Below are 23,229 nucleotides of genomic sequence, written 5' to 3'. Positions count from 1 at the left end.
CACACACACACACACACACACACTACAAGAAAAAAACATCTCTTTCACAGAGTGAGCTTCCCTCCTTATCAACAGGCAGACGTGGTATTGATCCTCCCCTGGGGTTTTCTATTTACAGTCCGCTGGTTAACACAGAGAGCAGGAAGGGAGTCTTCCAGAAACTTTACTCAGCAACCATCGATTTGCCATTAAACCAGGACCTCACATTCCTTCATCAAATTTGTGAGTCCAAAACAACTAAAACAGAGGGCATGTAGTCCCATATTTTGACATGACTTTACACCCTAAACACAATGGAGAGGGCAAAGTGAAAGGAAGTGTTTCCTGTTTTATCAAAACAACCATTTTTAGTAACATGCTGCTGTTGGGAGTGTTTCTGGAACTAAAAGAAAATGAAAATGCTTTCAAAAACAATGTTTATTCTTCAGTTGACGTCACACACAGTGTAGTAAACAAAGCTTAAAATTAAAATCATATCGCAGTGTATGGATGTGTACAATAACAAATTACCAGTCTAAAGAGCAATAGTGAGTCTAATGGAACTGATAGTCTTTTCTGAATGTTTAATCTATGACCAACAACTGTCTACTTGCTTGGGTGTTACTACACAGGCAGAAAAAGCATTACATTGCTTGGTGCATATCAGTAGATGTCTGCTTTTTTTAAATGACTATTTTGAGAGTATTTGTATTGATAGCTTATAATAAATTTTGGACATTTGCTGTAGATTTTGGAATAACTGTGGGAAAATCGACAAAAACTCAGGTCACATGCAAACCCTCTATGGTTATGCTTGTAGACAAATTGGACAGGCCAATGCAGTATGGTCACACTGAAACCACTTTAAGGACATACTCCTGCTTACAAGTGCTGAACAAGTCAAGCTTACAGGAGATAGCGATGGATGCCTGTCTGCGGCAAATGGGTTTTTATACACAAGTGTCAGAAATTATATATTTGCAGGTGAAATTGCCATCAATGAAAGACGGCCTGAGCAATAACACAGACTAAAACAGTTGGAAGAGAGCCGAGGGATCTCACAAGTTATGATGACTTTATATCCCAGAAAAAGCAAAATAGTCCCAGGACAAACAAGCTAAGTGCTGGTTTGGCTGAGAAAGCAGACAGCAAAGTGCACCAGGGAGGGGAAAGAGCTGGAGGGAGACAGCAGTGGACCAACATGGAGGCAGGAGCCATGTGTTAGCACAGTTCATGACACACAAACTGTGTAACTAAAAGTCTGCAAAGGCACAGTCTCTCTTTTCGCTCTGATTTGTGTCCATCTTCTTTGCTTGCTGGTATTAGCATCAGTGTGCATCCCATCCCCCCGAACTCCATGCACACCCACAGTCAGCTACTCCGCTCCCTTCCTTCTGCTCTGCAGAGAGACGTGCAGGTTTGGCGAGGCCCAGAGGATGAAGTGGCGTGGGAAGGGTTAAGTCCAAACAGATCCATCTGCTTCCTCGTCTGTCCTCCTGGCTGGCTGCTGGCCCCAGCCCAGCTTTTACACAGTCTGAAGCCTGACGCAAAGCATACACAAACAGACACAACTGGACTGCACACATCAAAAGCCACCATGCTGACAGGTATGAGTATTTTTGCAAAGCACTTTGTGATTTACAGGGGGAAATGTTTTCCAGATAGCAATAAACAAGATACTAATGCTCTTTTTTCTGTCCCTTTTTATTCAACATTTGAGAATATCTTTAGTTTCACTAAATTCACTTAGAACATACGAAAAGACAGCTACAAGAAAAACTCCAGACCTATTTACTATATTTTTATAACTATATTTTAAAAATGTTTAATGTTTAGAACAGTAAAGTTAGCCTGTCACAGAATGTTCATCGTTATAAAATGGGCATTTTTGCCCATTTTGGTTGGACTCAAACCTGGTGCCCCCTGCATTTCAGCCATATAGCATTTGTCTTCCGCTCAATCACTGAACTAAACTAGTGGCCTGAATTTTTATCTAGGAAGTGATTCTGAGGACCATGTTTGATATCTGTCCTTGGCTGAGAAGTTAGTTATAAAGGCCAGCATTTTATTTTTTCTTTCACGGTGCTGTCAGTAAAGTATCTACAATGATACACCCACTCAGAAGCCTTGAAGCTAAAGAAGCCTTTCTAAAACATCTCCAACAATATTCAAAACACAGCACAGTGAAGCTAAGGACGTTAATGTGAACTAGATGAATGGTCAGTCACACAGAGCTCATGATTATAATCACAATTAGAGTGCACCTAAACGCTGACCCCCATTTTTTTGTAACCACAAGTGAAAACTAGGGGGTGTTTAGTGTCAACAATAACACTAAACACCAAAAGCACAGAAAGAGTCAATATAAAGCAAGAAGGCTGAAGTAGAGAAATAAGCTTAGTAGAGAAGCATAAAAAAAATAAATAAAAATCTCCACCTATAAAAACTCTTTCAGTTCTGTTCATGTTCGGACCCGTCCATGCCACATACACAGCCGAACAGCTGCAGGAAATCAAAGGCAGAGACAGAAAGGAAGGGGACACCCGTGTGCACTGCTGCACGCACCCTTATAAAAAGCATGCGTTGTCACTGAGAGGGACAGGCTGTCTGATGAAGGAACACCTGGCTAGGGAGAGGCCCAAACCTGCCTTCGCAGTCTTGCTGCATTTGCACTGAAACAACACAACAATAGAGGGCTACTCCTGTGCAGTATACTATTCTGCATTTGCAAAGGTGAAGTTAACACAGAAGGACTCTGTTTAGGCTGTTGACACTGAGGTGTGGGAGAGTGAATAGGAGAAAAGACAAGAGAGAGATAGAGAGAGGGGCATGCAGACTTACACTGTGTCAGACAACAAGGTCAGCCCATCCCCAGAGAGGTGTTGGCTTTCTATCAGAGCATAGCTACTTGAAACCAAGGTCACTGCTCTGTGGCTGTGAGAGGGACTGGAGAGTGGGGCCAGACAGGGACAGCTTTGCCACATATGTTGTGCGGCCTCAGTGAGTGAGTAACTGGGATTTCGTAGGTCTGTTTGTGTGTGAGCATGGCTTGAATGGATGAAATTCAGATCAGTGGCAGAAAATAAATAAATAAAAGAACAAATAACATATCTACACCCACTCAGGGCTAAATTTCCTGAAACCAGATGCTTTTCTGACATAAACAAATCAGAACACAGTCCATTATCGGTGCTATTATGGCTAGAAACTGTAGAGTACGGATCTTAGCCGCTCTCTGCACTCATTCAACATTTAATGGCCCTTTGCTTGCCTTTTTTTTTTTAAACTGCTGTTCTAGGAGAGGAGATTTACAGAGTAGCACAGATTCTAAACACAGTAAAACATATGGTTAAGTTTTGCAATTTATACCAACTCTTAATCCAGGTTAAGCCATTACAACTGACACAGAAGCATGAAACTGAAAACAAGACAACATGAATCGCTTTGTTATCTTTCCACTGTCCTCACTTTCAATAATAAATAATAAGGGTTATTTCTGCTCACAATGGGCGTTTGGAGGGTGACCATGCATATCTGCATGATTAGTCCACGCCATTAAGGAAATGTGTCTGTGTTACCCAACATAAAAGCAGTTAATGCTTTTTCCTGTTCTGCCATTTAGTAAGTACTTTTTAAGTATATTAAATCCCACTTACAAAAAGCTTCCTTTTGGTGGAAAACCAAAAACCTCTTTTTTAGCACCAATTTTGAAGTTCGCTTAACCAATTATACAAACACTTATTTAATCTATCAAACAATGTTGGCACGCGACAGCATGTGTCATTGCTTGTGCTCTTGTCAGTAAGATCTAAGACAACATTTGAGAGCTTGAAAATATGAATACGATTTAGGCTTGCACACACTATCACCACCACCCAGCATTTCTATTTATGCACAACAGCCACAGGGGCTGAAAGAGGGTTATTGGATGGACAAACAAAACCAAACTGTGTAGGGAAGGGAGGACTACTTCAATGTTATCTTATCCTCCCCCACCTTGGACAACGGCCTAGCAGCTCTAAAATTAGCCGTCACATCTAAACACAGTCTTTGGTGTAGCAGCTACTCTTTGATGGGAACTTGGCTCATGGCTGACACACTGAAAGCGCACTCAAGCCTGTCTCAAAATGTAGAGATGAAGCCGAGATAGTACACAAATACAAACCAGACGAGCATAGCCCTCTCAATTTTTACAAATAATCTAGAAGAATATGGAGGAAGTTATTATTTTAACTGATTTCCCCTTAAAGAAAGGATGTAATGTAACAATTGTAATTTTACAAAATGACAAGCATCTTCTAACAATAAATAAATCCAACAATAATTATACTGCCACATGACAAAAATGAAAGTGAGCTGCTATGATGTGATGTTTAAGATCAGTTCGAAAAACAAGAAGTGAAAGAAGAAAATGTGACTCAGCAAGGAGACTTTGTTTTTTTAAATACAGGGTTCCGGCTGATGATAGAATAAGTAGCTGGCAATTCATAGACCACCAACATCATGAAGCAGCAGTGAGCCTAAATCAGTCTAACCATCAGGTACACTTCCTCTTTGTACGTGCGTGTATTAACATGTACTTTAGCTTGAGGAAAACACTGCCTGAGAAACAACCATGACCTCCCAGCAAGAGCAGATTTAAGGTTTTTTTTGTTTTTTTTAAATAGATGAAAGCAGACCAACATCCTGTGTTCATAGCTATGCAGTGATACCACTATTTTGTGTTTTTAAGCAAATATAGGAGCGGGATTAGATATAAATGCTATGTTTACAGTATTGGATGCGTTGGCCACTCACACTCTCTCTCGGTGTATAACATTTTGTATACGCATGCATTCTTTAACAAAAATATACAATAACAAGACAGAGAGAAAACCCTAAAGAATAATAAATTAGAGAAATGTCCAATCTGATTGCGCACAAATGCAGTATGAAATATAGCAGCATGCAGTGATGAGGGGCCAAGCAGTTCAGCAGGTTACAGTCACCATGGCAACCAGATCTGAATCATGTTAAAAGCACTGAAAAGAAAAAAGTATTTATTTCCCCTTTTTGCAGTACCCCTCGGTCATTCCTAATGGAAGGGTGTTTTTGTTTTTTGTTTTTGGGGGGGGGGGCAGGGGGCCTGTGGTCTGTGAAAATAACCCAATCACCCAATTGTAAAGTGGCATGTTATCAAACAAAAGACCACATTTCTCTTGTAGCTTCCAACAGAGTTCAAATACAGAGTTGTAGAATTTCATTTTAACAAAAAAAACAACTGTGTCAATTTTTCTGTGAGGATTGAAAAAGAAAAAACAAAACAAAAACAAAAACTGGACTACATGTTGATTTAATACCTTCCAAAATGGCTGAAATTGGTGCCACGAGCTGATGTGAATTCTGCTCTCCTAGGAATTCATAAGAGTCCTTTTTTGATAACCAAGTGTAATTGCACGTGGTTTGAAAATCACACGCATAAATGAACACAAAATAAAAACCTACTGGCATAGCTAGACTGCTTGATATAGTGACACAAAAATTAAGTTAGAAATTATGAGAAAAAACAAGAAAACAAAAACGATGATCTATGAAAAGAGGCAGTACAGTTGAACTTCTTCACCCCCAATTATGTGTTGGTTCGCAAATATGGTGTCAACTGTCTCTAAAGACATGCTATTAAATTCTTACAAACAGAATAAATGGATTTGCAATGTCCATGGCTTCTAAGAGTCAATCATGTTCTGCCAAATTACTTAAACCACTTTTCACCACTGAAACAATCTGTTAACTATCCCAAATTCATGGCAGAAAAAAACAGCAGTAATAAGGAGCAAGCTCAATGCTGCAAGATGTGTTTATGTGCCTGCCGCCATGCGATGCTTTGTATTCTTTTCACTCTCACACCTACGAGTTACTTCCACTCACTCATAGTGCTAAATGGTCTGAACCTTCGTTACACGGAGAAGACTGGCCTCCCACTCACTACCCACTAGAAATGGCATTCTGCCACATGGGGAAGAGGGTGTCTGTGTGAGTGTGCTAAAAAAGCACAGGACAATGACACAAAAACAATAAGGGAGTAGTTAAACTCTCTCTCAGCCTGTGATCCTTGAAATATTTCACATCAAATGCAAGTCAAAGTCCAACACACTGATATGGAGCCGCTGGGTAGGAAGCTAAGCTTAGTACTGCATTCCCCCTCTTCCCATTTTCCTGAATCTCAACAATCTATAGCGGACCTCAAATTCCTATGCCTAAGATGTGAGCTCTCCGCCATTCAGTGTGGCTATTAGCGTATTTCTCCAAACTCTATACCACAGTGCTTTGCCTGTTCCCTGTAAACAGGCTCCTTCTATACAGCATCAGTATGCAGTTTGCTTCAGGGGGAGGAGGAGCAGTAGCACAGGAGAGGAAAAGGGAAGGCTGGGAAAACAAAGCCTCTATGGTCCTCTCTCCAGCCGGGCCATGCCGAGCCGCAGTAGCGGGGGCGAGTTATGTAATGTGACTGGCAGGGCCCACTTCCCTGTTCAGAGCTGCCGCTCACACTAATCCCCACTGAGGAACAAGCCCTGCTTTAGAGAAGGAAGAGGAGATAGAAGGGGAGTTGTGAGGGAGCCAGTGGAGGAGGTGTGATTACAAGAATTTTTCCCTTTCATCTGCACCAAATCGAACACCCAGACATCTCCCCTCTCAGCTCCTCTTTTGAAAGATAAAAGAATTATATCAGCACTGCTGATGGCTGGCTACAGCATAGACTGAGACAGAAGCCATGCAGTAAAGACACGTTCCCATCACTTAGGAATCTTTCTGATGACTAATTTATCAGTTGTTTAAAGCAGAGAAAGACTAAAAACAAGAAAACATTTGAAACAGGATACAATCATGTGCTACATGTGAATTTAGAATCCTTCGATAATCAAATCATATTTTAAATGCTGCAGATCTGTGCGGTTCTTCCTGTCCACACAGAACGTGGTTAATGGCAACATACTGGCCAGAGACCATAAAGTCAAACCTGACTTCAGGCGACAAAAGGCATATCAAAGAATGCCTCTGATAATGCTTAATCAGTAATCAAATCTGGAACTGCCACTGGATAGACATGACAAGTCTATCACTTCATATGTGGGTGGGGCTTCAGCTACACCACTTCAGATTAATTTATCTAGTGTGCCAGCAGCCTTTCGTTGTTACAGGTTAGTGTCCACACTGCCTGTGCAGAATGCTGCTACGCATGTGTCAGTTTACTCGGACACAGCCAATATACAACCGCTCATTTTCTACAACAAAGTGCTGCAGAACTGGCTGCTTCACTCAGCTGTCATCTGCTTACTTTTCACCTTGCTTGTTTACAATTTCCAGACATAGAAGGAAAGAGGGGCGCAGCCGTCTGTTGAGGCTGCTAGTGGTGGGTGGCATCAACCAACAGAAAACTGGAATTGCATATAATAAAAACAAACAAACAAACAAACAAACAAACAAACAGAAAATTGGATTAACTAGCTGGTATTTCTGGTGGTTACTAGTGAGGACAGACAAATGGTGGTCATAGTTCATACGCTCATAAACGTAGTTCTACAAACATATTAGTTAAACATTTCTGTCAAAACGCAGTATGGATGCTGATTAATAAAGAAGTCGGCGCAGGGGCTTTGGTGCACCGTAGTAGAACCTCTTCTTTCAGTCATGTTATGAAAAATCTGTGCTCGTTATGCAACCCATTCAGCTACACAATCTTGATCAGGAATCTCTACTTCAGGCCGAGAAAAATGAATGTGAGAAAAGATAACGCTAAAATGATGTCTGTACCATTTGTACGAGCAGATCACTGTTAACCCCACATAAAACTCACGCAGACAACTCATGCAGACATGACACCAAAACAGTCATGTTGGTAATAATAAACACACAGGGCAGAGAAAAGAACAAGTAATCACCAGGAACCTCAGTCAATTCTGCTAACCACGGAGACCAGGTGGAGGATTTAAAGCGGTTAAAAATAAAAGTCTGATTCTGATTTACTGAGCTGCTTGCCTGGAAACCATGTGACCAGCATCACATGAGGAGAGGGAGGAGGAGAGTGGCAACACACACACAGACACACACACACACACAGCTCCACTCCTGGCACGATAATAAGCTTTGTGATCAGTTTCCTTGGTTTCCACTGACAGTAAGCAGATATAGGCAGCTCGGAGAGGTAAACAGAAGCTGCTCTTGCTAGTGCACGGCCACAGGCACAGGGACGCGAGAGAGGCGGATGGGGAGGAAGCGCAGGAGAGTCAATAACAGAGAGAGATGAATTTGTGCAGAAGAAGAGGTGCATAGGCAGCCTCGCAGCTGTTGGGTGTCGGGCAGTGCAGACAGTCCAGACGCTGAACCTTCAGCAGCTGAGTTAAAAAAACAAAACCAAAAAAACCCCCAAACAACAACACATTCAACTATTTTTTGCCCTTTCATTTCAATCTCATCTGTGAATTATATTTAACTGCTACCAACTTTACTGCATTTCCTGCCACAAGGCAGTGCGTGTTTGTTGACAGAAGTACAGTAAAATGGGTTGTGCTCTCAGCTACTCGCATTAATCAAACATAAAGATGTGTTTGTGCGTGTGCAATGCATGTGTGAGTGAGACAGATAGAAGGTAACGGAGGGCTTTTGTTGGACACATGCTAGTTCTGCACTACATGAGCTGTGACCTACTTTTTTACAGTCTCACACACACACACAGCCTTTGACAATGGGACAGGAAAGCAGAGGTTAGGCTTGCACTAAGCCCTATTCTTAATACATGCATTCCAATGGATAGAGCTCAGGGGTTGCTGAGCTTTCAGCCTGCCTGTTGGTACAAGCATCTCCTGCACAGTCTCATGCATGCCTAACAATACAGAGTAAATCCGACTACTTGTAGCATTTAGGCACATATGTGCATGTAAAGGGTCTAATGATAAGTAGAAAAAAGAGCATTTTATAACTGATATATATTTGCAGCCAAAGTGAAAATTCTGAATAACAAAGTTTGCTTTCTAAAAATAAAACAAACCATTGGTAAGTATATAAAGCTGCACTGCAACAAAACATGTTTGCCCTCATAGAAACACTTAACACAATTGTGATGTTTATTTCAATTTAGTCAGTAACGCATTAAAACATACCATATGATGATGCCATAGCACCAGTGGAGCTTTGATAGGCTTCAGGGGAAATAAAAAACTGCAAATCCCATGAAAATGACATCTTTTCCTATTTTTGTAGTTAGCGGTGAGCATGAAACCACATGGAGGTTCATGCTGACAACTTGATGCCGTATATGCCAATGTAGGAGGTGCTCTGAACAGCTGATCAGATCGATAAACTGTTTGGATTACGTTTTTGTTGTTCCATGCACTTTTTATGTGATTTTTGCAAACCCAAATTAGGAGGGCGATATGACCAAAAATATTTATCACGATATACATTTGAAAATTTGCGATAACGATATAACTGACGATATAATTGACACTAGACAAGATACTTTACAACTCCACAACTTTATTCGTGCAAAAAAAATATTAAAAAAAAAAAAATCAAGGTGTTTTCACTTAAACGAGCAGCTGTTTTTATCTGCATTAAAGTTATATAAAAATTTAACAGCACAAATGCAAATTCCTTGCTGACAGTTTAACCAAAAGGCATTTCCAGTGGAAACTGGCCGACATATCCTCAGCATAACCATGTATAATATCCACAAAACTTAAAAAGAGGTTATACACACACACACACACACACACACACACACACACACACACACACACACACAATACCGTAATACTATGCTGAAGCACAGTACGTATCACTCCGCGAGGCTTCTGCCGATGATAGCCGCAACACTCCAACAATCCATCAAGCGGTGCGGCTTCATAGCTTAGCAAAGTTGTACTAAAACATTTGACAGTTTTTCGAGCGCTGTGTACCACATAAAATCGTTTCGAGGTCAGTAAACACAACCAGAATTCATACATAAGACACACGGAATTATAAGGGGCACTGTCAACTTTCAGAAAAATCAAAGGATTGATTTTAAGTGTGCTGTATTTTCCAAAAAACACGGTAATAACGACGGCCCGCTAGCATGCGCTACCAAAAATAGTGCTTTGTTGTGTATCTGATGGACAAAAGCTAAACCAGTTCCACACCACTGAAGTTGCAGCATTTTTACAAACCAAGTGTGGGTCATCCGTTTCATTCAACAATCCGCTTTCGCCCCTCTTATTCCCTGTCACCGGCACGCTTTTTCTGCCATGTGCGTATGAAAACAAAGGCACTGCGCATGTGCGTTTTACCCATATTCTATCGTGATATTTCATTTTCCTATCATTGCCCGACATTAGACCGGTATTACTGTGAACGGTATGATATGGCCCAGCCCTACCCCCAAATGGAAGAAAACAGTGGTCTGGGACATGTTAAATCCGGTATATCCAAGTCCAATTTGTCTGGTTTTAGATGCCAAAAGAATTATTACTCTAGCTTATTTGGTTATACCTGGATTTCAAAATGGATGTTTGATAGTAAAGGGCATGTTGGGAATAACACGGAGAGACTGTCACACCGCACCAGAGCTGGAGTTATCCATTTTTTCATTTTTCTTTAATAGAAACTGGCTTTACACAAGATCATATCAAACAAGTTTACTTGCAAAATATCCAAATCTAATTCTTGGGGGGGCTCTACAAATATATCACAATGAAATTAGTCAAGAACTTCAGGAGAACAAGCTATGAATATAGGGTCACCTAAACTAAAGAGAGGTCAATTCAGAGCTAACTCTTCAATCCATAGCAAACACCTGAAAACTTCTCCATGTGAATATCATTTGATTCCTGTGCTCTCCTCGTAAAGAATGTCTTTGCACACAACATGCATCCCAATCCCAAAAAGCCCTCAAAAGAAACAAACAGCCATAAAACATCTTTTTAAGAAGAAACTTCTCGCTAGTAGAAGTTCAGTGAAAGAGGCCTAAAAAGACCAAGTAAAAAATTATTTGTGTCAACATACCGATTCCATGGCTGTAGGAGAATGTCAGTGGGCTAAAATCCAAATAGAAAATACACCTGCTGCTGCAGAATCCACGAATTCTGAAAAAGGATAAAAAAAAATATATATATATATAATATATATAAAATTATTGAACAGAAAAACACAAACAGTCTCACATTTTTATGCAACACATTCAGATGGACGGAGAGGGTCAAATTTATCCTCAAAGGATCTCTTAGTTATTTAACTGAGAAAAGCAGTGAAGCATTTTGTCCCCATATTTGCTCCTCCAACTAAACACTAGATACTCCCATTTTTGTCTTATCAAAAACATGTTACCTCATGTACTTCAAAGTGATTTCAATATGTTACAAAGATAAACTTTTCCTTATCCTTAACCTTCCACGCCTGGACATGTCATGTCCACGCAATTTGAATTTCCATGCACCAGTATCCTTTTTATGACTGTATGGTTTGCAAGTCTGGAAAAAAAAATTCAACCTCTGAACAACAAGTGACTATATGAAATACGTCAGAGACAGGTCAACGAGTAATGGCATAAAGAGAAATCCTAAAGTCAGTGTACTGCTGTTGGCCCTGCCCCCAGTCCAACCACACAATGAGGACAAGGGTTTATCAGGATTTAGGCAGCGGGACATGGGAGGGTATTTAACAGGGGCCCAGTGTTGGGTTTGGCATTCCGGTGACTTTGGGACAAAACTCCAATCTGAACCCACACGTATTACATCATTTCATATGCTTTAATGCATTATAACAGGGCTAAAAGGAAAAATTCAATGGCATCTTGTTTTCAGTTTTAGCACAGGCAGGGTGGCAAGTGTGAATGCAAGACAGGATTAAGGTCAGACCTCCCTAGGAGGGTCTGAGTGGTAAGGAGGATGATGGTTAGATGTGCATTTGTGTTTGTACTGGAGTGGAACCTGTGGGGGCTTTCCCAGTGGGAAGTACAGGATTGATGGATTGTTACAATCCAGACAGGGAGTACAACACCACCCTCCCAGAGTTTGTAATACAGGATAAGGACAATCCATTTTATTGATCCCCAAAAAACAAACAAAAAACAAAAAAACAAAACCCGCCAACAAAAAACCAACTGACAAAGACCATAACGATGAAACCAAAGCCAACTTTGGTAGATAAGGTTAATCGGTCGAGTCACATTATAGTGCTTAACACACCATATTACTAAGAATAAAAGTGTTTGAAATTTAACAACTGTTATCTGTACAATATAGTAAAACACTGCATTGTGTCACTCCAGAGACAATGAAAATATGTTCCCTTATTGTTAAAAAAGAAATTAAAAAATAAAAATAATATCCCCATTCCTTTCCCCTTCAGCATGACAACTCAGACCAGCTATTTGTACTGTTTGACCAAGTCAGACAACGTGTTGCACAAACAACTTGTTTTGAGCGTGATTCAACCACTACTACCTTCTCCAGAGACCTTTGTAAGATTTGAGATTTTTTTTGTCAGCTTTCTACAAAATGCTTCTGCAGACACATACATTGCTTAAAAAAATGACTGACTGTATCTGCACATGCATATTTTATTCTGCTTAGCCTGTATTGCAGAGTATGTCAAAGAGAGCAGTGTTTTATATTTTAATTATACTCTGTTAAACAGAAAAAAAAAAGACAGCCGACCTGTCCCTTTGCACAAATTCTTTTAGAAGAAACTGCTAAGGAAATACAAGTGACATAAGAAGTTCAACTACGGTGCAGAACAGATGACAGATATCCATCTTCAGGGAGATAGTCAAACAGGTGCCAATGAAATAAGCAAGAAAGAAAAATGGATCATCATCTTTGTGCACAGCCTATGAAATCAGCTCACATGAAATCTGCGGTGAGAATCACAAAATATGTGTGCATTGCTCAGGGAACAAAAGCCAACTAACACCAAGGTTGAACGGTTGTTTACCTACTGGAACCGACAAACTTCTTACTGATGCTTTCGTCTTAGATAAAGAGCGTTGACTAAGCTACACCAGGAGAGCATGAGAGAGTGACACATATGTGCTGCACACGCACAAAATCTACTGAACAGGCAAATTTAGACAAAACATTAACCCGACTGACATGAGTCCCATAAAAGCCTAACTTTTGACTGTAGAAGTCTCCAAACGCTGACACGTTTCTATGTTTTCTATACAACTGTGTAACATTTGTTTCTATACTAATGCAGGTCAACAGGTTGAAACACCTGCTTAAAGTGTGGCTCCACTTAACTCCTCTTAGTAAAAAGCCTCGCCTTCAAACTATGCAGAGCTGACTTCAAACATTTAACATGATCGTGCATAATTAGAAGACATTTCTAGCTCTGCATCACCATGACAACAGGTCTGCATATTCACTTCTGCATCTTCACTGTCACCATTATCAAGCTGCTGAAATATCAGCAGTGTTTTTCAGATTGCTTCGCCAACTTTATTGCAGCACTGCAGGTCACATGTCAGCGAGGAACAGAAGAATATGTGAGGCACGGTGCAATAAGCTACAACATGTGTGCACTTCTACAAGCCTTTCTAAATCCTGCTCCAAGGTGAGCGAGCTAGTGAGACCAGCCCTGGTTTTAATGGTGACCTTCAACAAGAATCAGAGCCCGTCTTTGATGCTGACAGACTATGACTGATGAAAGAGATAAATCTCTTCACTGGAGCTTGGAGAATAGAACTGCGCCTAGACTGACTCAAACATTTGGTTGCAGCAAAATAAAGAAAGAAAAAAGACAGAGGTATAGTTTAGAGAGCTTTACTTACCTAACCATCTCATCAGCTGTATCAACACTGCAAATGTCCTGCCGTTTAAACTTAAGACTAGACTCACTGTGTGCAGTGAGGACAGAGACCAACAGTTCCATGTGAATGACCACTAATGGCACTTGAAGTGCGTGTTCTCTTTGTGTAAAGAGAAAGGCCTTCTCTGGATGTTTTGGGATTATGGAGGACAGGCAAGATTTAACACAGGTTTCAGGGCACAGATATCTTTTTGCTTCACTTTCTGCAAACCTGAATCACTACTTGTTTTCCATCAGAAGTCTGGACCATAAAACACAAACTCAACAGTGCTCCCCAAGGCTATAACGCACCTCTTCAGTCAGCTCTGTGTCTGGCTGTCCTATCATAGAGCAGATCAGAGGCAGCTGAAAGTCAACCTGGAACAACAGCTCAGGCCCTTGTCTGATTTCATAAAGAGTGTCACAGGCCACATAGGCATCGTGCAAGGGCATTCAGACCAGAAATACTGCAGGACTTTACTGAGGTAAGAGACTGAAACAAAAAGTTGTGTTTTTCTTTGATATCACAGATGCTGAACTGCAAAAACTAGAAATAATGAACACATGGAATGGGGTGAACCAATGCTAGTGCATCTGACAAAAAAAACCAGACATCTCAAGAGCTATGTATGGAGATTTCCTTTGCATTTGACTTAGATCATCAGAGACAAAGAGATAACCAAAAAGCAGTATGCAAATAGTATTGCACCTCAAATGCACAGAAGCAGCTCAAATTCAGGCATCAAGAACTGGATTTAAAAAAAAAAAAAAACCCAAAAAATGAATTTCTCAACTTTATATTAACAACATATTAGGGCTGCTCAATTAATCGAATTTTAATCACGATTACGATCTGGGCTTTCAACGATCATTAAAAATGACTGAGCCGATTATTAGCCCCTCCCTCGTGCTTTACTCTCGCGCTGCTCCGTGTGGCAAATCGAGCGCACCTCTCTGCATTTCGAACACGTGTCACAACAATTAAGAGGACCCGAGGGAAGCTCGGAAAGCTAAGCAGAAGTTATTTGGAGAGGAGAGTGACTGCCGTTGGTTGAAAAGAGAGGTAAAAAAAACTTCAGTGGTGTGGAAACATTATGGGTTCGCGGAGTCAGACGTGGATCAAGTAGACATAGTGTGTAAACTTTGCTACAGTGTCGTAGCTGCACCACAGAGCAACACTGCAAAGTTCACTAAACATAGATGTTTACATTTTTCATTTATTTCTTATATTGCAAACATTTGCACTGTTATCAGTATTTGCACACTATTTTATATTATTTTTTAAAGTCATTATTCAATACATTGTTATTGTTAACCCTTTAAAGCCGGTCAGAGCAGCACGCTCCGTTTTGTGTAACTATTTTTAAATCCCTGTAGAACCTGAACCGTGTAAGCTAGCGCAATAATTTGTTTTGCATATGAAACCGGAGGAGTTGTACTTACATCTTATGCCATCAGCTTGTCCTCGGTCACGGTTTCCTTCCACATAAAGCTTTGCAAAAATTGCATAAAAAGCGCTTGCAGGAACAAAAACATAATATTCCAGAAACACGCTTTGCCGATCCGATCAGCTGTTCGTAACACTTCCCACATTGAAACAGACGTCAGGCGAACTATCGCATGTCCGCCATTTCCTGCCCGAAACCGGAAGTGACGTCATTTTCGCGGAAAATGTAGTTTTTTACTTGTAGGCCTTAAAAGCTATACTGGTGTTTTTATAAGTCATGTTTGACTTTTCTGAATAGTTTCTGGGATGCTTAGAACTCGAATTGCACTGCTGGAATAGAGCAGGGCGATATGGCCAAAAATATTTATCACGATATATATTTGAAAATTTGCGATAACGATATAACTGACGATATAATTGATGCGAGACAAAATACAACTCCACAACATTACTAGCGCAAAAAGACAACCTTCCATTTATTTTCACTTAAACAAGAAGCTGGTTTTTATGTACATTAAAGCTTTATAAAAATGTAACAGTGCAAATGCAAATTCCTTGCTGAAAGTTTAACCAAAAGGCATTTCCAGTAGAAATGGGCTGACATATCCTGAGCATAACCATGTATAATATCCACTGAAGTTAAAAAGAGGTGCTTTGCAACATTAAACTGCAGTGTGCAGTACGTATTTTTCGGACCATAAGGTGCACGGGATTATAAGGCACATTAAGCGAAACAAAGCAGTCAGATAAATCAAACTTTATTAAACTCATTCTTCTTGCTTCCTCCACTTCTGTACCATTGATTCATTAATGTTGAATTCTCTGGCAGCTGCTCTATTCCCATGTTGTTGCAGTATATTAATGACTAACCTCGTATTGTGGATGGATTATCTCAGTTGTTCTCCTGACTGAAGTTTGGTCCGTTTACAGCATCCTGCCATGCGATTGCATTTGTCTCTAACCATGAAGAACCTTCACGTTAACTTTTATAAGTGGAAAAGTGTTAGTGTTCGTCCTCCAGCTTCACTGTTTATGTTATGCTAACATAGCTGTGTCGCTAGCGATCACGTAGCACATCATTATATACCAGCTAGCCCAACTTCAGTAACCCTACAAACGTCACTGCTGTTTAGTTTCCTGTCTTCATTTATGTTGGAAGTGATAGCAGAGCTGTACGTTTGATTTTTTTCAGAAATCTCTCAGTCAGAACATGCTATATCATGCTTAGGTAACTAGCGAAACTAGCGAGCTAACTTCCGCTAGCTTCCTGCTAACTTCTAACTCCGTTAAATGTAATAACTTTTGTTTTCATGGATGCCTGGAAGTTAAACTTCATAGTTACACCTGGTAAAGCAGCAATGCTGATCGTTTTATTAAAGATGAAAGAATTTAGACAGTTTTTAACTCTCAGTGATGCTGCAGTGTTGTTTGACCTGAAGATACGGAGTTTAGGACCCAGATTACTCCCAGATTTAAGAGCATCTTAGTCCGACAAATACGACAATAACGACGGCCGCTTGCATGTTCTGCAAAAAAATGTGCTTTGTTGTGTATCTGACGGACAAACACCAAACCAGTTCCACATCACGGAAGTTGCACCATTTTTACAAACCAATTCTGGTTCATCTGTTTCACTCAACAATCGGCCATGTGCGTATGAAAACAAAGGCACTGCGCATGCGCGTTTTACTCATTCTATCGCGATATTTCATTTTCCTATCGTTGCCTAACATTATACCGGTATTACCGTGAACGGTATAATATGGCCCAGCCCTAGCTGGAATAATTTATTTGATGCACATGCTGTTTGCTTTGCAAATTTGCATCATAGGATTGTTTTTCGTTTTTCCTGCATCCATCCATTCGCTTCCGCTTATCCTTTTCAGGGTCGCGGGGGGCGCTGGAGCCTATCCCAGCTGTCATAGGGCGAAAGGCGGGGTACACCCTGGACAGGTCGCCAGTCTGTCGCAGGGCTAACACAAGGGACAGACAACCATTCACACTCACATTCACTCGCACATTCACACCTAGTGACAATTTGGATTAATCAATTAACCTATCCCCACAAGCTGCATGTCTTTGGACGGTGGGAGGAAGCCGGAGTACCCGGAGAGAACCCACGCAAACACGGGGAGAACATGCAAACTCCACACAGAAAGACCCTGGCCTGATGGTGGAATTGAACTCAGGACCTTCTTGCTGTGCGGCAACAGTGCTAACCACCGTGCCACCGTGCTGCCCCGTTTTTCCTGCAGTATATAAAAATTGCTGTATCTCCAAAATAAAACTATGAAGACATTCAAAATAAATTTCCTGTTGTTGTAAACTATTTTATGTCTCAAAAAAAGAGAACTCTATGAACAATTTTTGGATATATGTGATCAATATTTCAATCACTAAAAACAGCAAGGTCCTTCCAGAGTAGAGCAGGGCGATATGACCAAAAATATTTATCACGATATGCATTTGAAAATTTGCGATAACGATATAACTGACGATATAATTGACACTAGACAAAATACTTTACGACTCCACAACTTTATTAGTGTAAACCCCCCCACCATCAATGTATTTTCACTTAAACAAGCAGCTGTTTTTATCTGCATTAAAGTTATATAAAAATTTAACAGCACAAATGCAAATTCCTTGCTGACAGTTTAACCAAAAGGCATTTCCAGTGGAAACTGGCTGACATATCCTCAGTATAACCATGTATAACATCCACAAAACTTAAAAAGAGGTTACACACACACACACACACACACACACACACACACGGTAATGTTATCACTCCCCCAGGCTCCTGCCTACGATAGCCGTAATGCTCCGACAATCCATCAAGCGATGCGGCTTCGTAGCTCAGCAAAGTCGTACTAAAACATTTGACAGTTTTTCGAGCGCCGTGTACCACATAAAATTGTTTCCAGGTCAGTAAACACAACCAGAACTCATACATAAGGCACACGGGATTATAAGGGGCACTGTCGATTTTCAGAAAAATCAAAGGATTGATTTTAAGTGTGCTGTATTTTCCAAAAAACACGGTAATAACGACGACCCACTTGCACACTCTACCAAAAATAGTGCTTTGTTGTGTATCTGACGGACGAACGCTAAACCAGTTCCACACCACTGAAGTTGCAGCATTTTTACAAACCAATTCTGGTTCATCCGTTTCATTCACCGATCCGCTTTCGCCCTTCTCATTCTCTGCCGCCGGCATGCTTTTTCCGCCATGTGCATATGAAAACAAAGGCGTGTGCGTTTTACCCATATTCTATCGCGATATTTCATTTTCTTATCGTTGCCCAACATTATACCGGTATTACCATGAACGCCCTCTGGAATATGGCCCAGCACTATTCCAGAGGGCCACTTATTTACATACGTCTTGCCGATAATCACTCCACTTACACTAGAACCATTATGCTAAGCCAACATTAGGTAGGTACTTTACATAGATTCATGTGAGGTTATTTTCAGGATCACTGCAGAGAGAATAGCAGAGCAGTAGAGACAAATGGTAAATGGTCTGTATATAAGCAGTGATATTAGACTAACTACCCTATGTTGTAAATCTAATTAAACCTTATTTTCAATTGTCCCCAAAATATTCTTGCAGCTTTAGATGATCCACCATTCATGAAGAAGGAGGGTTCATAAGGGTGGGTTAGCTTTTAGCTGCAATACTGCAGGGAGCTGTGATCAAACTAAATGGCAAGTCATTAGTACATTTAACTGAAAGTACTAAGTACTATGATTAAGCATCATGTATATAAATATTTTTTAAATCAAAGCCACAATTAGATGAGCATCTTCACTTAGTAACCTAATATAGTTTTACCTGTTCAACAGACATCTGCTCACGTACATCCACAAATTCCACACTGTACAAAGTTCAGGAAAAGGGTAAAAAACCAACAAACTCTGTCACCCTCTCACCCACTGTGTCTGCTGTTTCGTCTGTGGCACACAATTACTGTTTCACGGGTGGATAAAGCCACAGTAATTGAATGTTACATTAAATTGCAACCCACCCTCCCCTGATTCCCAGTCACAGCCACCAATCCTTAATGACTTTTCTGGTGGAAACCCTGGAATAACTATCTGCAACCACCATTTTGCCGAAACACACCTGATAACAAAAAAAAAAAAAAAAAAAAAAAAAAAAAAATTGGCTTGTACTGAAATAAAGTCTTGCTTTGCCCTTGAGGTGGGGGTCCCCATATGGACGTAACATCACATGTAAACCATTAATAGCATCTGAAGGGTGCCTGGTGTTGATGATAAACCCGTGGTTATATTGAGTCTGAGATAAACAATATGAAGCAACAGCAGCTCAGCAGAACAGCCCGGGTTCAGCCTGCAGTATGTCAAAGGATCAGGTATCAGGCCTTATTGTAATATTTTAACTAATTAGATTCAGTCATCTGCTCCTCTATGCGCAAACACTGGAGGGGAAACCTGATACTGGAGGGTGTGGGTAGACAGCTGTGGGGAGGGAGGATGGGCCAAGGGGAGGAGAGAGAAAAAGAGATGCACACCGCACATCTCCTCTTCAAAAACATCTACATTATTGATAAAGGCTGGTTTCTGCAGGGAGGGACCAGAGCACAGCGATCCTACACATCTCCAGCACGAGCCACCAATGCATACGCCATCATTTGAAGCTTTATTTAAAAAATAAATGAATAAATAAAAAAATATAAACACCACATACACTCATGCTTCAGCATGGAAGAACGGAGGAAAAATAAACAGAATAAGTGGGTGAATAAGGAAGCAGGGAGTTGGGACAAACTGCTTCTTTAGAAAACATAAGAAGGAGAGTCTGTTGGAGGGCTGTGAAGGGTGGATACCAGCTGAACAACAAACCAGCTATATAAAAGCCTGATATCAAAAGAAAGAAGAGGAGTGAGGGGAGGGGGAGAAGGGCTGCAATGAGAAGGCAGCAGCAGCAGCAGCAGCACTCGTGACACAGTTAGCGACAGCGCTTGTTTGTTCGGCACAGCCATGCCGCGGCAAGCTCAGCTCACACGCTCGCACGCTCAGCTCCCTTCACTACGGCTCCACTGTTGTCAAGGTAACAAGCTCTCTGGACTGAGGGAAAAAAATCCTCACATTCAAAATACATCTTTTCAAATGCTGGACTCGAGATGAAGCTTGCATGTGTTCTCAATATACAGCTAGGGCATATACAGGGTGGTCTTCAGAAAAAGAATGCTTCTCGTTTTACTGTAAAAAACGATCATTTCCAGTGAGCCTTTTATCTAATATAGACAGAATTAAAATGAAGGACCGCAATGAAAGCACTATAGCTGTGAAATTCATATTTCAGAGGTGCTTTTTAAAAATTAAAATAGAATCCAAGGTCTCATCACGAGAGCAAAGATTACGGCAGAGGACAATCTTATCTCACTAGGTGAAACATCCATGGGATTTCAACTGGTTAATCATCACAGGGATCCATATAAACAAAGGAGAAAAATAAAAGAGCATGCAACTTGTGCTCATATGTTACAAGTGTGGGTGTGAGAAAAGTAGACTGAGCAAGATTTGTCCAATCTAAAGCTAAAAATAGCCACTTTTTGCAGTCAGAATGAATACTAAACATTACTAGAGTTCAGTAGTTAAAGACATGAAAATGAGGAGCAAGGAAAGTCTTATGTTCCTAATAATTTCTTAATATACAGCTGCCAAAATCATAACAACATTGCAAACAGGTGCTGTAGGGAGTCATGGTCACATACATCCATTTCACACAGTGACGGATTTCAAATACGTTAAATCCAAAACACGTTTTCTTCTAAGAACCCTTGCTATATTTTGCAATATAAACCTGCACATTGGTGTCAACATGGTGTAGGCTGGAGTGGGTGGATTTGCTGGCCTGCCACTGTCCTATTTTACAGCAGAGGCACTGGTTGATGCTCCAGAAAAAACTGCCAAAAACAGCAGTGCCTTTCAGACCCATTCTCTCCATCAGTACATTCCAACTACGCTACGCTTGTTTCTTCTCTTCCTTTCTTCATATCATGTGATTGATATGGAATGTCATTTAAAAGGGGGTTTTCATAGGACCAACTTCCTTAAGCTTAAAATTTCAGACACACACACACACACACACACACACACACACACACACACACACAGGATCCTTCTATTGCAAACACATACAATAAGATCACATTACACATCACATTAAATCTATAGTCTGTAATATGAAAACCAGCATTTTACTATTTGTTCATCTGAAATATTTTTGTTCCATTTATTAGAAATGGCTTTTCCTCACTTAAAGCTATAGGCTAGTTGAACACAAATATTTCCTGCTCGCCTTTTTTAAAAGACGTACAAAGCCGAAAATTGCACTGCAATGTCTGATGGACTACACACACTGCTGTCTGCAAACATACTAAACTAAAAGAGCTAAGATATGGGACTGCAAAATGAAAAATGTATTTATTGTGCCGCTCGTGTTAAACAATAGGATTGTAGAGTAGGAAAAGGCCAGCCATGGTGTTCACTGATGCGGTTTACACAAAAAAAAAAAAAAAAAAAAATGTTTAAACCGAGAAAGCTTGCTCAGCCATTAAGCCTCGCACACAACCTGAGCATTTCCACAGTTCTGCCATTTGTCATTTTCTGTTGCCATGGTTTCAGTGAAAGACAGAGCTCTATGAATATTGGAAATGGAGGAGTAGCAGCACATGGTACATAAACACCCGCACATGCTCTAACACCACAGAACGAGTCAACTGTGCTGGTTCTAAAAGCCTGCAGCCATCCGCTCACCCACACATTTCTTAGCCAGTAAAAAAGCAGGCATTTAATAAATATCTCCAGCTGACACACATTGTCTCAACACATACACTAAATCAAATATCCAGCTACAAAGCCAGCTTGCCAGTTCTACACACTGTTATGAAATGGATTTCTTTAAACACAGTCTGTTCTCCATAAAACAGCATGCCTCTCTAGAAGATACAGATAACATGATAAGAACAATTATTGGACAGTACAGAACTGCAGCATTGATGTGTGATAGAATTATTATTATTATCCACATAGCTGACATGAGCCATTGTCAAATGCACTAAAACCTACACATTAACTGACAACAGAGTAGGGCTGGGCGATATGACCCAAAATTCATATCTCGATATTTTTTAGCTGGATGGCGATATAAGATATATATCTCGATATTTTTTAAAGCCATAAGTTAAGAACAAAAAGAGTTCTTAGTCACCCTGTGTCCCAGATGTCACACAGGCATTTTTATTTACATACAGAATAGATTTACATGAAGAAATTACTCAAAAATAAATTATCAGCATTTATTAAATAATCATGCTCCATAAATAAAAGAAAACAATGTTGTTTTTGTGCATAACAAAAAGCTCATAATTGTGCAGTCAAAATGTAAACTAACAGATGCTGAGCATAATAACAAAGACAGATTTCACAGCTGCTCTGTTCCCAACTTCTACTGCGTGACTGACAGCCTGGAGTTTGAAATCCGCTTCGTAACCATGTCTCTTAACAGGTGCCATTTATGGTCCTTATACACACACAATACGGTAATATTACGTCGAAGCACAGTACGTATCACTCTGCGAGGCTCCAGACTACGGTAGCCGTAATGCTCCGACAATCCATCAAGCGCTGCAGGTCCGTAGCTTACCAAAGTCGTAAAACATTTTTTTGACAGATTGCTGAGCGCCGTGTACCACCTAAGATCGGTTCGCGGTCAGTAAGCACAACCAGAATTCATGCATAAGGCGCACTGTCAACTTTTGAGAAAATGAAATGATTTTAGGCCGTGCAGCCCCTGTGGGCTGCATGTCGTTAGCGTGGTTAGCTCGTTAGCGCGGTTAGCTCGCTAACACGTTGACGCCGTCCAGCCCCACAACTCGCTAACGGAGATTTGCCGTGTCCATCTGGTCGCTGCCTGCAGGTGAAGCTATGGGGGAGGGGGAGTTGTATTCAGTGAAGGAGAG

The 23,229-nt window shown here is 40.6% G+C and overlaps 1 protein-coding gene across 3 annotated transcripts in view; it reads right to left on the bottom strand.

The window, feature by feature from the left end:
* ankrd11 (ankyrin repeat domain 11) overlaps window positions 1-23,229 on the bottom strand; it is a 111,759-nt gene that overhangs the window by 71,919 nt on the left and 16,611 nt on the right. For 2 of the 3 annotated variants that reach the window (XM_042221005.1, XM_014338366.2), the window contains exon 2: window positions 10,999-11,078. The exons of the other annotated variant lie outside the window; for it this stretch is intronic. The gene's annotated coding sequence lies outside the window, so the exon portion shown is untranslated. The remainder of the gene's footprint in view (window positions 1-10,998; window positions 11,079-23,229) is intronic. 3 annotated transcript variants of the gene reach the window in all.

The sequence above is a fragment of the Haplochromis burtoni genome, unplaced genomic scaffold, assembly GCF_018398535.1.
Source record: "Haplochromis burtoni strain Fernald_Lab_line unplaced genomic scaffold, NCSU_Asbu1 Contig_59, whole genome shotgun sequence".
Classification (NCBI taxonomy): domain Eukaryota; kingdom Metazoa; phylum Chordata; class Actinopteri; order Cichliformes; family Cichlidae; genus Haplochromis; species Haplochromis burtoni.
The sequence above is the reverse complement of the archived record's forward strand: the minus strand, read 5'-3'. Positions and strand labels throughout refer to the sequence as shown.